Here is a 12,615-nt window from a genome sequence, read left to right on the forward strand (position 1 = left end):
CAAAGGATTATGAGAAAATGTAAGTATGGAGGGTTAAAGAAGGAGAAATAGGACATATATGCCTTGTTCAGGTCTGTGCAAAAGTACAATCAAGGTCAATTACCAATTGCCTCCTGATAGCCCATACTCCTAAGGCCAAGGGACTCAAGCTAAAGGTACCTTGCTCCAATAGATGCAAAAAGCCCCGTGGGGATCAGACAGTGGGAAAAGAACCTTCAATCTTAAATTTAAGGCACCATTCAAAGCCCTGGACTCCAATGAGCACTGCAAAAACAATATTCTGAGAGCCCAGAGAAGGAAAAGGTAATGCTGTGAGCTGTGTGTGTGGACAGTGCACTTGTTACTATTTCTCTCTACTTTACAAAAAGATGACAGAGAGGGCATGCTGTTATACTGAGGAGCCTTATTGTCCTCAGTTTAATCAAACAAAGAAACCATCCAACTTGGGGACAAACTATCTAGGAGTCCTCAGAGGAACTCAGAATTTTCAAAGCAATTCTAGCAGTTTGTCTACTTTTAGCAATGTACGATCCATTCTTTTCCCATAAGAAATCTGGTAAGTTTACTCAGGACCAAAGCCAGTCTTCCTGGTTTAAATGGAGCTGTCACATTTTCAGGTGGGGCTTCTGAGGAATGAACAGAAATTTGTGATTAACTCATCACCAACTGAAAAAAAGCTATAATCCTGTCACAAGGCACAAGCATGTCTGTGTATTTTTTACTCTCTATGACTTGTGACTGTCAGAAACTTCCACATTGAATATAAACAGTTATTGTTCAGTTCATACCATTTTACTTCCTTCCTTAAATAAATAACTTTCTTAAGGACAAAGGAGCCCCAGTTCTAGATTAGACCAACCGCCCAGCTAAAGTTGCCAGGTCCCTCTTCACCACCAGCGGGAGGTTTTTGCGGCGGAGCCTAAAGAGGGCGGGGTTTGGGGAGGAGAGGGACTTCAGTGCCATAGAGTCCAATGGCCAAAGCAGCCATTATCTCCAGGTGAACTGATCGGTTGGAGATCAGTTGTAATAGCAGGAGATCTCAAGCTAATATGTGGAGGTTGGCAACCCTAAGCCCAGCCCAGCCAGCATCTGGTGTGTTGCCATGTTCTTCCTCACTTTCCCAGCTGGGAGAGATCCTTACCATCCTAATCCTCTAGCTCTCACCATCCTGAATAATTCAATGATTACCCACAGACCTGCCCACCTTGCTGCTTATCCCCAATTCATCTCAAGGCAATAGAAATCAGTTTCCCTGGAGAAAATGGCTGCTTTGGCAATAGGACTCTATTGCATTGAAGTGTCTCCCTTCTACAACCCCGCCCTCCTCAGACTCCACCCCAAAAATCTCCAGGTATTTCCAACCCGGAGCTGGCAACCTTACTCCCAGAGCACATGTTTTTTAAAAGAACTAGTTCACTGAACAGAATCATACTCCTGCGGCTCATTTGTTCACAGCTGATAATCAGGATGGCTCCCCAACTAGAGTTGCTATTTCTGGGTTGGCAAATTCCTTGAGATTGGGGGGCAGAGCCTGGGGAGAGTAGCCTGAAGAGGAGAAGACTAGTGATATGATAACCATCTTCAAGTACTTGATGGTGCAGCTGCAGTCATCTTGTTTGGGGGCTTCCTAGAGTCACCTGGTTGGTCGCTGTGTGAACAGTCTTCTGGACTTCATGGGCCTTGGTCTGATCCAGCAGGGCTTTTCTTATATTCTTATGTTCTTATGAAGAACTGTCTTATAGAGGATGGTGCTGAGTTGTTTTCCGTTGCCCGGAAGGTTGGACCAGAACCAACAGGTTGAAATTAAACCAAAAGAGTTTCTGTCTAGACATTAGGATGAATTTTCTAATAGTTAGAGTGAATTTTCTAACAGTTAGAGCGAATTTTCTAACAGTTCCTCAGTGGAACAGGCTTCCTTGGGAGGTGGTAAGCGTTCCTTCCCTGGAGGTTTTTAAGCAGAGGCTAGATGGCCATCTGTCAGCAATGCTGATTCTATGACGTTAGGCAGATCATGAGAGGGAGGGCATCTTGGCTATCTCCTGAGCATGGAGTAGGGGTCACTGAGGGTGTGGGGGGGAGGTAGTTGTGAATTTCCTGCATTGTGCAGGGGGTTGGATTAGATGACCCTGGTGGTCCCTTCCAACTCTATGATTCTATGATTCTTTGAGTATGGGGAAGGAACTCAGCAGGGTGTGATATCATTGTGTTCACTCTCCAAAGCTGCTGTTTACTCCAGGGAAATTGATCTCTGTACTCTGGAGTTCAGTTGTAATTCCAGGAAAACTCCAGATCTCACTGGAGGATGGCAAACCAATCCCCCACACAGTACACACCTCTGCTCCAATCTCTGTATCTAAAACAGATCACCATGATGGAATAGGTCAAAATAAGAGCAACTCGCAAAGATTCATTCAGCATCTAGAACCTGTAAGAGTTAGCAACAGTCATGACACTTAGTCCATAGATTCTGATTGTGAGGATGTGCTAAAAGTAGCTGCATAGATTTATAATTAAACAACACAGTATTTTCACATTCCCTCCTGGATGCCTAAATTATCATCAGTAAACGACAATATTCATTGAATCTCAAATTTACTGTAGCAGAAATGTCCTGAAATTTTGCCCTGCACTGAAAGATTGTGATGTTAATTTAATTTAATATAGCATAATATTGTGTAGGAAACATTTTATCATATAATTTCTAAACTCTCTATTCATGTAACTCAGGCAAATTAAACAATAAAAAGGTGGGGATGGGAGGGCAACTAGGGTCCAATTCTATTTTGATTTGGGGGCAGGGGAACTCCTGTCATTATTTTCTATGAGGAAGAATTTGGTTCCTTTTATTGAGAGGCCATAAACCTATACCCCAAAGTTCTGTGGAAAGAGTACTTGAGATGACATTTTTAAAAGAAGCTAAATTTTGTCACTTCCTCCTCTGTTTCCTTTAAGATACTTCATTTTTAGTCTCTGCAAACACAAGTCAAATATTGGTAGAACTAGAATCCCACCCACTTTCTTAGTGATTGTCAATCACAAAGTTTTAAACTTAGGGATCTATTATGTGTGTGACCCAATCTGGTGAAAAAAGTTGGGCTTGGCAAGACTGTTATAATATTGTGAGTTATGCCCCGACTGATTTTATAGAGCAAACATGAATACATATATATATAGGGGATACATTGGGGCACATAGACAGATTGTAGCCTGAAGAGTTTTGTCATTTTTAGGCTAAAACTGAGGGCAAATTATGAAGACCTTCCTACTCATAATACTGTCCTGTAGATTACTTTCATATGCTTTTCCCATCCCTAAAACTGAAGAAGTCACAGAAGAAGAGATGAAGCCTGCTGAGGTAAGGACTGAAGATAGCACACAAATTCTCCCTGCCCTATGTTATTAACTGTCATTTTCTGTGTTTTTACATATGTATTTTAATTTTGGTTTTAATGTTTTAAAAGACATCTGTTATTATGTTTGTTTTAACTGTTAGCTGCCTTAGCGGCCTTGATGGGACAGAAAGGTGGCATGTGTGTATGTAAAGTGCCATCAAGTCACAGCTGATTTATGCTAACCCCAGCAAGGGGCTTTCAAGGCAAGTGAGAAGCAGAGGTGGTTTGCCAGTGCCTTCGGGTGAAAACGCATGGTCGCTTTAGCCTTCTTTATTCCCTGTTTCAGTCAAGATTCAGCCAGGATTGTACGCACTTTCGATGAAACGCATGTGTTCGATCCTGGCTGAATCCTGGCTGAAACAGGGATTAAAGGAGGCTAAAGCGACCATGCGTTTTCGCCCACTCTGCAGAGCCTTCCTTGGTGATCTCCCTTCCAAGTATAGGCCCTGCTTAGCTTCTGAGATCTGATGAGATCGGGCTATGCCATGCCACCTTCCCTCCCAAAAGGCGGCATACAACTCTTGAAAATGAATAAATAAATTAAGCAGAGTAGAAGCACAGCTACTAAGGCTCCAAATCTAAGGAATGTTCTGGGTATAAGCCCTATTGATAACACTGGACTACTTCTGAGTAGACCTACTTAGGTTTTCTCCCTAATAATAGACAACCAGTCACTAACCCATGTGTTGGCTACAGTGCATGTGATCCTGTCTACAGCTATGGGCTAACGTGATTTATCTTCCTGTCCTTGCTCCATCATAAGCATACTGGTTGGCTTTGGGTTAAGATTGTCCACTGTTCATTGGTTTCCAAATCTTTAAAACTGGTGGGGAGATTAATATCCCTTATGCAGTTGTATTGAGAACAAAGTCAGAAAACAGATAGATACATTTCCAAATGAGAAACTGGGTTAAAAAAAAATTCTATAAGCAATTGAATGTATCTGTTCTTCCCACCAGAAATATCTGGAAGGCAGCTTTCCTCAAACACAGTCAAGAACTTACTTAAGAAGTGAAGACAACGATATTAGCACTGAAAAAATAAGGCAAAAGCGGGACTTCTCTGGTCTGAAAGTGACAGGCAAGCCGGATTCAAGCACCCCGGCTGTAAAAAAGTGGCCGAGATGTGGGGTTCCTAACGTGGGGGCATTCTCCTTCTTCCCTAACTCTCCAAAATGGAACACGAGAAACCTGACGTACAGGTAACCTTTCAATACATTGTCTTAATTAACCAACTTGCTGAAAGGCAGATCAATGGGTGATCTCCAAAAAAAATGGAAGCTTTATTATGGCCATTTATTCATGGTCAATTTTGATGCTCATTCAAAGCTCTTTTTTAAAACGCGACTTTCCTACTGCTTTCAACTTTTCCTAGCATGCTTGTCTTTTCTTGTAAGTCTTGTCTTCTCATGAAGTGACCAAAGTACAATAGTCCCAGGTTCATAGTTTTAGCTTCTAGGGAGAATTAAGGCTTATTTTGATCTAGAACTCATTGGGGTCTGTATAACTCTCTTCCAACACCACATGTCAAATGTATCAATTTTCTTCCTGTCAGCTTTCTTTACTGTCTAAGCTTTCACATCCATCAATTGGAAACCATTATGTTTCTCCATATTCTGCTCTAATAGTAGCTTCTTGTCCAGAATACATATTGCTCATCAAAACAATCAGACATTGTGGCATACCAATTTCTTTTAAAATTGTCAATAGCTTTTGATAATATGCACAGTTGAAAGCTTTTTCTGCAATCTATAAAACACAAATAAATTTTCTGCTGAAATTCTCTCATATGCTCAATAACCATCATAAATTTGCAATATGATCTCTAGTACCTGTTCCTTTTCTGAATCCAGATTAAATATCCGACATTTTTGTTCCATGTGAGGTAACAACCTTTGTTGTAAGAGGTTGAGCACCATTTACTTGTGTGAGAAATTAATGTGGCGGTTGCTGCAGTCTTTGACGTCTCCTTTTTTGGAATTGACTTGTGAATTGAGTGATTCAAGTTTGTGGGCCATTGTTTTGTTTTCCATATTTGTTGGCATGTTCTTTTTAAGATTTTGATGGACTCTGTTTCTGTAACTTGAAATAAATGTATTGATATCCCATCTACTCATGTTCTCTATTATTCATATTTTAAAGCCTCCTGAACTACACATCAGACATGAATTCTACTGATGTAGACAAACTCGTTAAGAAAGCTTTTTCTTTGTGGAGTAATGTGAGCTCTCTGAACTTTACCCGGGTATCTAAGAATGCAGATATTGAGATCAGATTTTACATTACAGGTAAGTAAATACCTTAGGTCAGTAATGACCCAGTGCTTGCCCAGTGGACTATTTTTACCTTAAGTAAATTACATTGAGAAACTGTAGATATCTTTTCCTGAAGTTTTGGCTGTGGTGATTTCTTCACTTATTTCCCCTTTAAGGCCCCCAGACCCCCTTTGGGGAAGACATCTTTGGTTATGCTTATGGACCTGGCTCAGGTCCTGGTGGTGATATGTATATGAATGAAGCAATTTCCTGGACAAAAGATAATGATAAAATCCTTAGGAATGAAGGTATGTTTTTTAATTAATATGTACCATTATACATATGCTAAACGTGGTTATTAATTCCCTTTACTGCTGCTAGAAGGGTAGATTTTTTGAAAATGTTGAAACCATGTTTTGAAAAACAAGGTCTTATGGATGGTAAAGTAAAATTTTGTGTATGTGTGTGTGGGGAAAACTAAAGCATCAGTAATATTTACATGTGTATCAGATCTAAATGTATTCCTCCACTTTAGGACCATAAAATTTTTCCTTAATTATTGAGGGTCACATCTTATAATCAATCCACTCAGTTGGATCCTATGACTCCCTTTCTCTTACAGCACATTCCTGAAAGGAATGCCTGCACCGGGCTTAGGAGGCAACCCAGTACTGCCGAAACCTCTACCCAGTGCAAAAAAACTGTGCAACTCTCATAGGGTTGCATGGGAGACATGCCACCTAAACGTTGGCGTATCTCTACAAAAAAGGGAGGTTCCTGAGCTGAAACAGCTCAGGAGGCCGACTAACATTGGCCGGCACCCCAAGGACAAATGTCCGGGCCTGCACACTGGCACTGGGGCCATTCATGCCGGCGTGCGCCTTCTGGGCGCTGGCAGTGTGGGCCCTTGCACCAGCATGCACCCATGCCAGCCTCCTAAAGACTTTCGGCATGGCCGCTGACGCATTTGAGGAATGCGCTGTAACAGAGGAAGACTTATTTCCATCAGAAGAAGCCTATACCCAACAGAATGCATAATTCTCCATTGGAGAAAATCTTTCTTCGTTGAAGGAAGACTTAGCCAAAGACAATCATGGGATCCAGCTGGACTTTTGGCTTCTTTCTTGTTTACAGTCCCCACTGACATATGAGAACAGCAAGCAGAAAATTGTGTGTGTGTGTTAAGTGCCGTCAAGTCGCTTCTGATTCATGGCGACCCTATGAATGAAAGTCCTCCAAAATGTCCTATCTTTGACAGCCTTGCTCAGATCTTGCAAATTGTAGGCTGTGGCTTCCTTTATAGAGTCAATCCATCTCTTGTTGGGTCTTCCTCTTTTCCTGCTGCCCTCAACTTTCCTGGCATGACTATCTTTTCCAGTGACTCTTGTTGTCTCATGACTTGACCAAAATACGATAGCCTCAGTTTAGTCATTTTAGCTTCCAGGGTCAGTTCAGGCTTGATTTGATCTATAACCCACTGATTTGTTTTTTTGGCAGTCCACGGAATCCGTAACACTCTCCTCCAACACCACATTTCAAAGGAATCTATTTTCTTCCTGTCAGCTTTCTTCACTGTCCAGCTTTCACGCCCATACATAGTAATAGGGAATATGATGGCATGAATTAATCTAGTCTTGCTTGCCAGTGACACATCCTTACACTTCAAAGCAGAAAATTAGAGTGAGCATTTTACTATTTGGGGTGTGCCTAATCCAAATAAAATGCTTAATGACCAAAATCTACCCAGCTAAGCCAGAATAAAAATTCTCAAAGTGGTACTCATATTCCTGGAAAAAACAACATGTGCTATTGACAGCAGAAAGATCATATATCTTCTAACTGTTATTAGCTTAATTGCACAAATTACTTGTAAACAAGACAAAACAGAAACGATGTCACACCAACAGTGTAATTAAACCTCAAATACAAAAGTATGTTGCTGAGGGACATATACTCATACATTTAATTTATCATGTACAAACATTATGTCTGTCTTTATATACTGACTAAAATACATCCAAGGTTACAATCCACGATAATTGTACTGGCATAGAATCAAGAGTCCTGTTGCAATCCTCTGAGTTTGTTCTTCCATTGTTCTGGGCCACCCATCCGCATTGCATAGGGTGAAGGCCAACCTTCGATTGAGCCTGGGGTGGGCCTCAGCTAGGGTTGCCAACGATCTCCTGCTATTACAACTGGTCTCCAGCAGACAGATATCAGTTTACCTGGAGACAATGGCTGCTTTGGCCATTGGACTCTATGGCATTGAAGTCCCTCCCCCTTCCCAAAACCTGCCCTCCTCAGGCTCCGCCCCAAAACCTCTTGCCGATGATGAAGAGGGACCTGGCAACCCTAGCCCCAGCAGGTTCAGTGTGTGTGGGGTGTGTGTGTGACAGTGATTCTAATATCAGTGTCATGTACAGAATGCAAATATGTGATTTTCCCCACTATTATACAGCAATGGCAACTACAGTATTCCTGTTTCCTTCCAGGAACAAGCCTTTATTTAGTTTTTGTGCATGAGGCGGGCCACGCACTAGGTCTTGGACATTCCACTCAATATGGGTCTGTGATGTTCGCAGAGTACACACCTATGGATTATCCCTATGACAATTATAAATCTCAGAACGTTCCTGACTTTGAATCCCTGGCGCTTCACAAGGATGACATTGATGGCATACGGCATCATTATGGTAAGTGCAGATTCTGTGTGAAAGTATTAGCTTACTCATGGATCATACACGCATGCAAGTCAAAGCATGCATGTATGGAAGCACCTTCCAAAACAGCCATCTCCAGAGGAATTGATCTCTGTCACCTGGAGATCAGTTGTAATATCAGGAGATCTCCAGCCACTACCTGGAGGTTAAACAAATAAAGAAACCCTATGCTGTAAAGGAGCTGCTCAAACAAAAGGAACAGCATTCAGGCTCGAATATATAACTGTACTGTATTAAACATAGAAAACAATAGTGCACAAAACCAAGCAATTCAAACCTCAAAAGACAAACAATGAGAGACATTTTCTCAAAAGCCATAATTCCAGGAATGTCCGTAATATGTCTTTAGTTAGCCTTCACTTCTTCCCGAAGGACTTAATGAATCAGCGAGAAAGTAATCGAAAATAAGCAAAAAAATAGCTCACAGACTCTTTGCAGGCCCACAAAATTGAACCCCCTGTCCCAAAGATCACCAACTGTGCTGACAGTCTAAGGAGAGTCTCTTGTAGCCATGCTGCAAATCTACCTCCAAAAATGCCCCCACAGGAGCTTTGGAAAAAATCCCCATAGACTATAATGGACCAAATTTTTGTGGTAAACCTGAAAAAAGCCGAATACCCTTTTACCAGTATGGGTATTCAGCTTATTTCAGGTTTATAAAAAATATTGGGCCCAGTAAACCTGAACCCGAAATTTACCGATTTTGTTTTTCACAACCCTAGTCACTACCTTTGACAACGTTCTCATCATTCTTCCCCAACAGTTTGCTTCTGTGGGAGGATGGGGAAAACATGGTGAGGCATGGGTCAGCTACCACTTTTTGCCAAGGATTTCTCCTGTGCAATCTTTCACTACCTCAGCAAAACAAACAAACAAAAAAAATCTTCTTTTTCCTGGCTGCTGGTGCTGCTGATAATGGTATCTATTTAGTACCTACTTGTTTATACTAATTGATGATGATTACTAATCTTTATTAAAGGTATAGAGAGTAATACTGCTTCACTATTTATGTGTGAGGAATTATATGTATGCGTTTAATAATGTAAACCAGAGTAAATAAATGAATGATTTAATGTTGCAGCATTTTAGAATGTAGCCGTTTGCATTTTCTCTGATATGCATCTTTCCAAACCCTGACTGTTTCCTCTTTTTTCTTCTTTTTTTCTTTTTTTGGCCTTTTTTCAAGGACTATCCGCAAGTCCAGCTCGTTAACTGAACAATCATACTTCGACAGTTTGCGCTGTTCCCGAAACTGCAGTGTATTAAATCAGATCAGGAGGTGACTTTTATTAGGAACCACGTTTTTCCTACACTGATTGTCATGTTGCCTTTAAAAAATATTTTTGCTTGTGGTGCTCCTGTTTTCTTTTCCTGGGTTTTACAGCCCCAGCCCAACTACATTATTTTGTCTTACTAGAAAGCTTTGCAGATAGATCCAAATGTTATCATAGCTTGTAATCCACTTATTGATTGCCTGAAAGATTTTTAATCATATTTGGAATCCACCTTGAGTCTCAATGAGAAAAGACTATAAATGATAATAATAATAATTCTGTAATTAACGCTTTTATGCCTGTCATTTAATCATTATTGTTAGCATTTGACAGTATTCCAATTATTTGTAACATCCCCAGTGTTATTAATTGTATCAACTGTCATATAATTGATTATTAAATCCTTTGAAAAGTGGCATATATGTGTGTTCTACTCAGACTCAGTAGCTACTTCTAAGGGATAATCTCCAAAAAAACACCCTCACTGAGTAAATATTGGCTGATCCTTCTGATCATCAGCATATCAAGAGAAAGATCAAAATGTGCTAGCACAGATAAAACCTACTTTCTCTACAGGCTAGTTGACGGCATAATAAATTAATTTCAAAAGGATACTGAGGTCAAAACGCACTTTATCACAGTCATGTAAGAAAATTTAGAATAACCAGAATCATAGAGTTGGAAGGGGCCATACAGGCCATCTAGCTCAACACCCTGTTTAATGCAGGATCAGCCTAGAGCAACCCTGATAAGTGCTTGTCCAGCCTCTGCTTAAAGACTGTCAGTGAGGGGGAGCTCACCAGTCACCACCTCCCTAGGTAGCTGGTTCCACTGTTGAACAACTCTTACAGTAATTCCCCCCCCCATATCCACCCGGCACCTTTCCACCTGCACTTTAAAGCCATTATTGTGGATCCTATCCTCTGCTGCCAGCAGGAACAGCTCCCTGCCCTCCTCTAAGTGACAGCCCTTCAAATACATCATGTTCCCTTTAAACCTCCTCTTTTCATGAACTGCAGATTTCAACGAACAACCACCACAAAACAACATACACAATGCAACTCCAATTCTTCGGCTGGTCCTGGATACTCTGCCAGCTCACTCAGGAAGATGTTTTTGCTGTATGTTTTTCAATAACATATTTATACATATTTTAATGAGTTGAAAAGTTGTATTCTAGATGGGGATTTTTTTACATCAATTCATTTTACATCACCAATTCAATCACAAGATGACCTATCCCACAGAGAAATCTTGTTCCCAGAGTCCCCTACACTTCTAGGGCCTACACTGCTATAGGTAGAGGGAGACTCCATCTTGAGAGAGCCAGTGTGGTGTAGTGGTTAAGAGTAGTGGTTTGGAGCGGTGGACTCTGATCTGGAGAACCGGGTTTGATTTCCCACTACTCCACATGAGCGGCGGACTCCAATCTGGTGAACTGGATTTGTTTCCCCACTCCTGCACACGAAGCCAGCTGGGTGACCTTGGGCTAGTCACAGTCTCTCAGCCTCACCTACCTCACAGGGTGTTTGTTGTGGGGAGGGGAAGGTGATTGTAAGCCGGTTTGAGTCTCCCTTAAGTGGCAGAGAAAGTCGGCATATAAAAACCAACTCTTCTTCTTCTTGACTCAAACCAGAGAATCCTGGTCATGCAATAAAATGGTGAGATAGCCAGATCTTCATGAGAAACTATCACATCCCTTAATCAAAGGCTTGTCTTGTGACATGATGTTAAAAACTGAACAATACAAAAGGTACATTTTTAAGTATTTTCTATTAATATGTTCCATTCTGAATGTTCTTGAAGTGGCTTTTAAATTATCAACTCCCATCACTTAAAAATATGGAGAAGGAAATAAACTCCAGGCATCAGAGATTAAAGAACCTTATCCTACACTTTGACAAAAACTCTGAAATTAAAAAAAATGAGAACAATTGCGCCCAAACTGGCTTTTCATGTTAGAAGAGGCAAAAATTTAAAACATCATGGTCTTCAATGAGTGTTAAATTCTTTTTTAAAAAATCAGCCAGTGTGGCAAAGTGGTTAGAGTGTTGGAGTGGCCTCTGGAAGACCCAGGATCAAATCCCTGCTCTACTAGGAAGCGTGTGGGTGAATCTGAGCCAGCCCCTCTTCCTCAGCCTAACCTACCCCGCAGGGTTGTTGTGAGGATAAAATTGAACAGAGAAGAGCTATGTCACAAGTGGCTTTGAGTCCCCATATGGGAGAAAAATGGGGTATAAAGATAGGAAGGAAGGAAGGAAGGAAGGAAGGAAGGAAGGAAGGAAGGAAGGAAGGAAGGAAGGAAGGAAGGAAGGAAGGAAGAACACAAAATACATGAGAGGTCAGAACTAGGGCTGTTGATTCGGTTCGGCCCGAACTGAAAATCAGCCGGATTTCCCCTGATTCGGTGGTTTTTAGTTCGGGAGGAACCGAACTCAAAACTGGCGGGCAACCGGGGGGGCCGAATTCAGCGAGTTCGGGAGTTCGCGAATAAATCCGGCAAATTCGGGGCCGTCAGTAAGCAGCATAACCGTCAGTAAGCAGCATTCTCCTCCCCCGGCCAATCGGTGGCCAAGCTGGGTCCTCTTCTGGCCAATCAGTCAGGATTGAGTACTGGAGGAATCAGCTGATGTGCGGCCCGGCCAGGGAGAGAGAGAGAGAGAGCGAAATCCTCGTGTGTGTGTGTGTGGGGGGTGCTTGTGCACATTTGATCCTTTCTGTGGCTGCAGGGGGCGTATTTTTTGGGGTACAGACACAAAACTTTCATTGGAGTTTCAGATGAAGCTTCTTAAGATACCCCCCAAGTTTTGTAAACATTGGGTCAGGGGGTCTCGAGATATGGGCTCTCCCCCTTTTCCCTCCCCTCTTTTTCCATTTATGTGGCTGCAGGGGGTGCTTTTTTGGGGATATAGCCCCCAAACTTTCAGCATAGCTTCAGACAATTATTCTTAAGATACCACCCAAGTTTTGTA

This window comes from Euleptes europaea, chromosome 12 (genome assembly GCF_029931775.1).
Source record: "Euleptes europaea isolate rEulEur1 chromosome 12, rEulEur1.hap1, whole genome shotgun sequence".
Lineage (NCBI taxonomy): Eukaryota > Metazoa > Chordata > Lepidosauria > Squamata > Sphaerodactylidae > Euleptes > Euleptes europaea.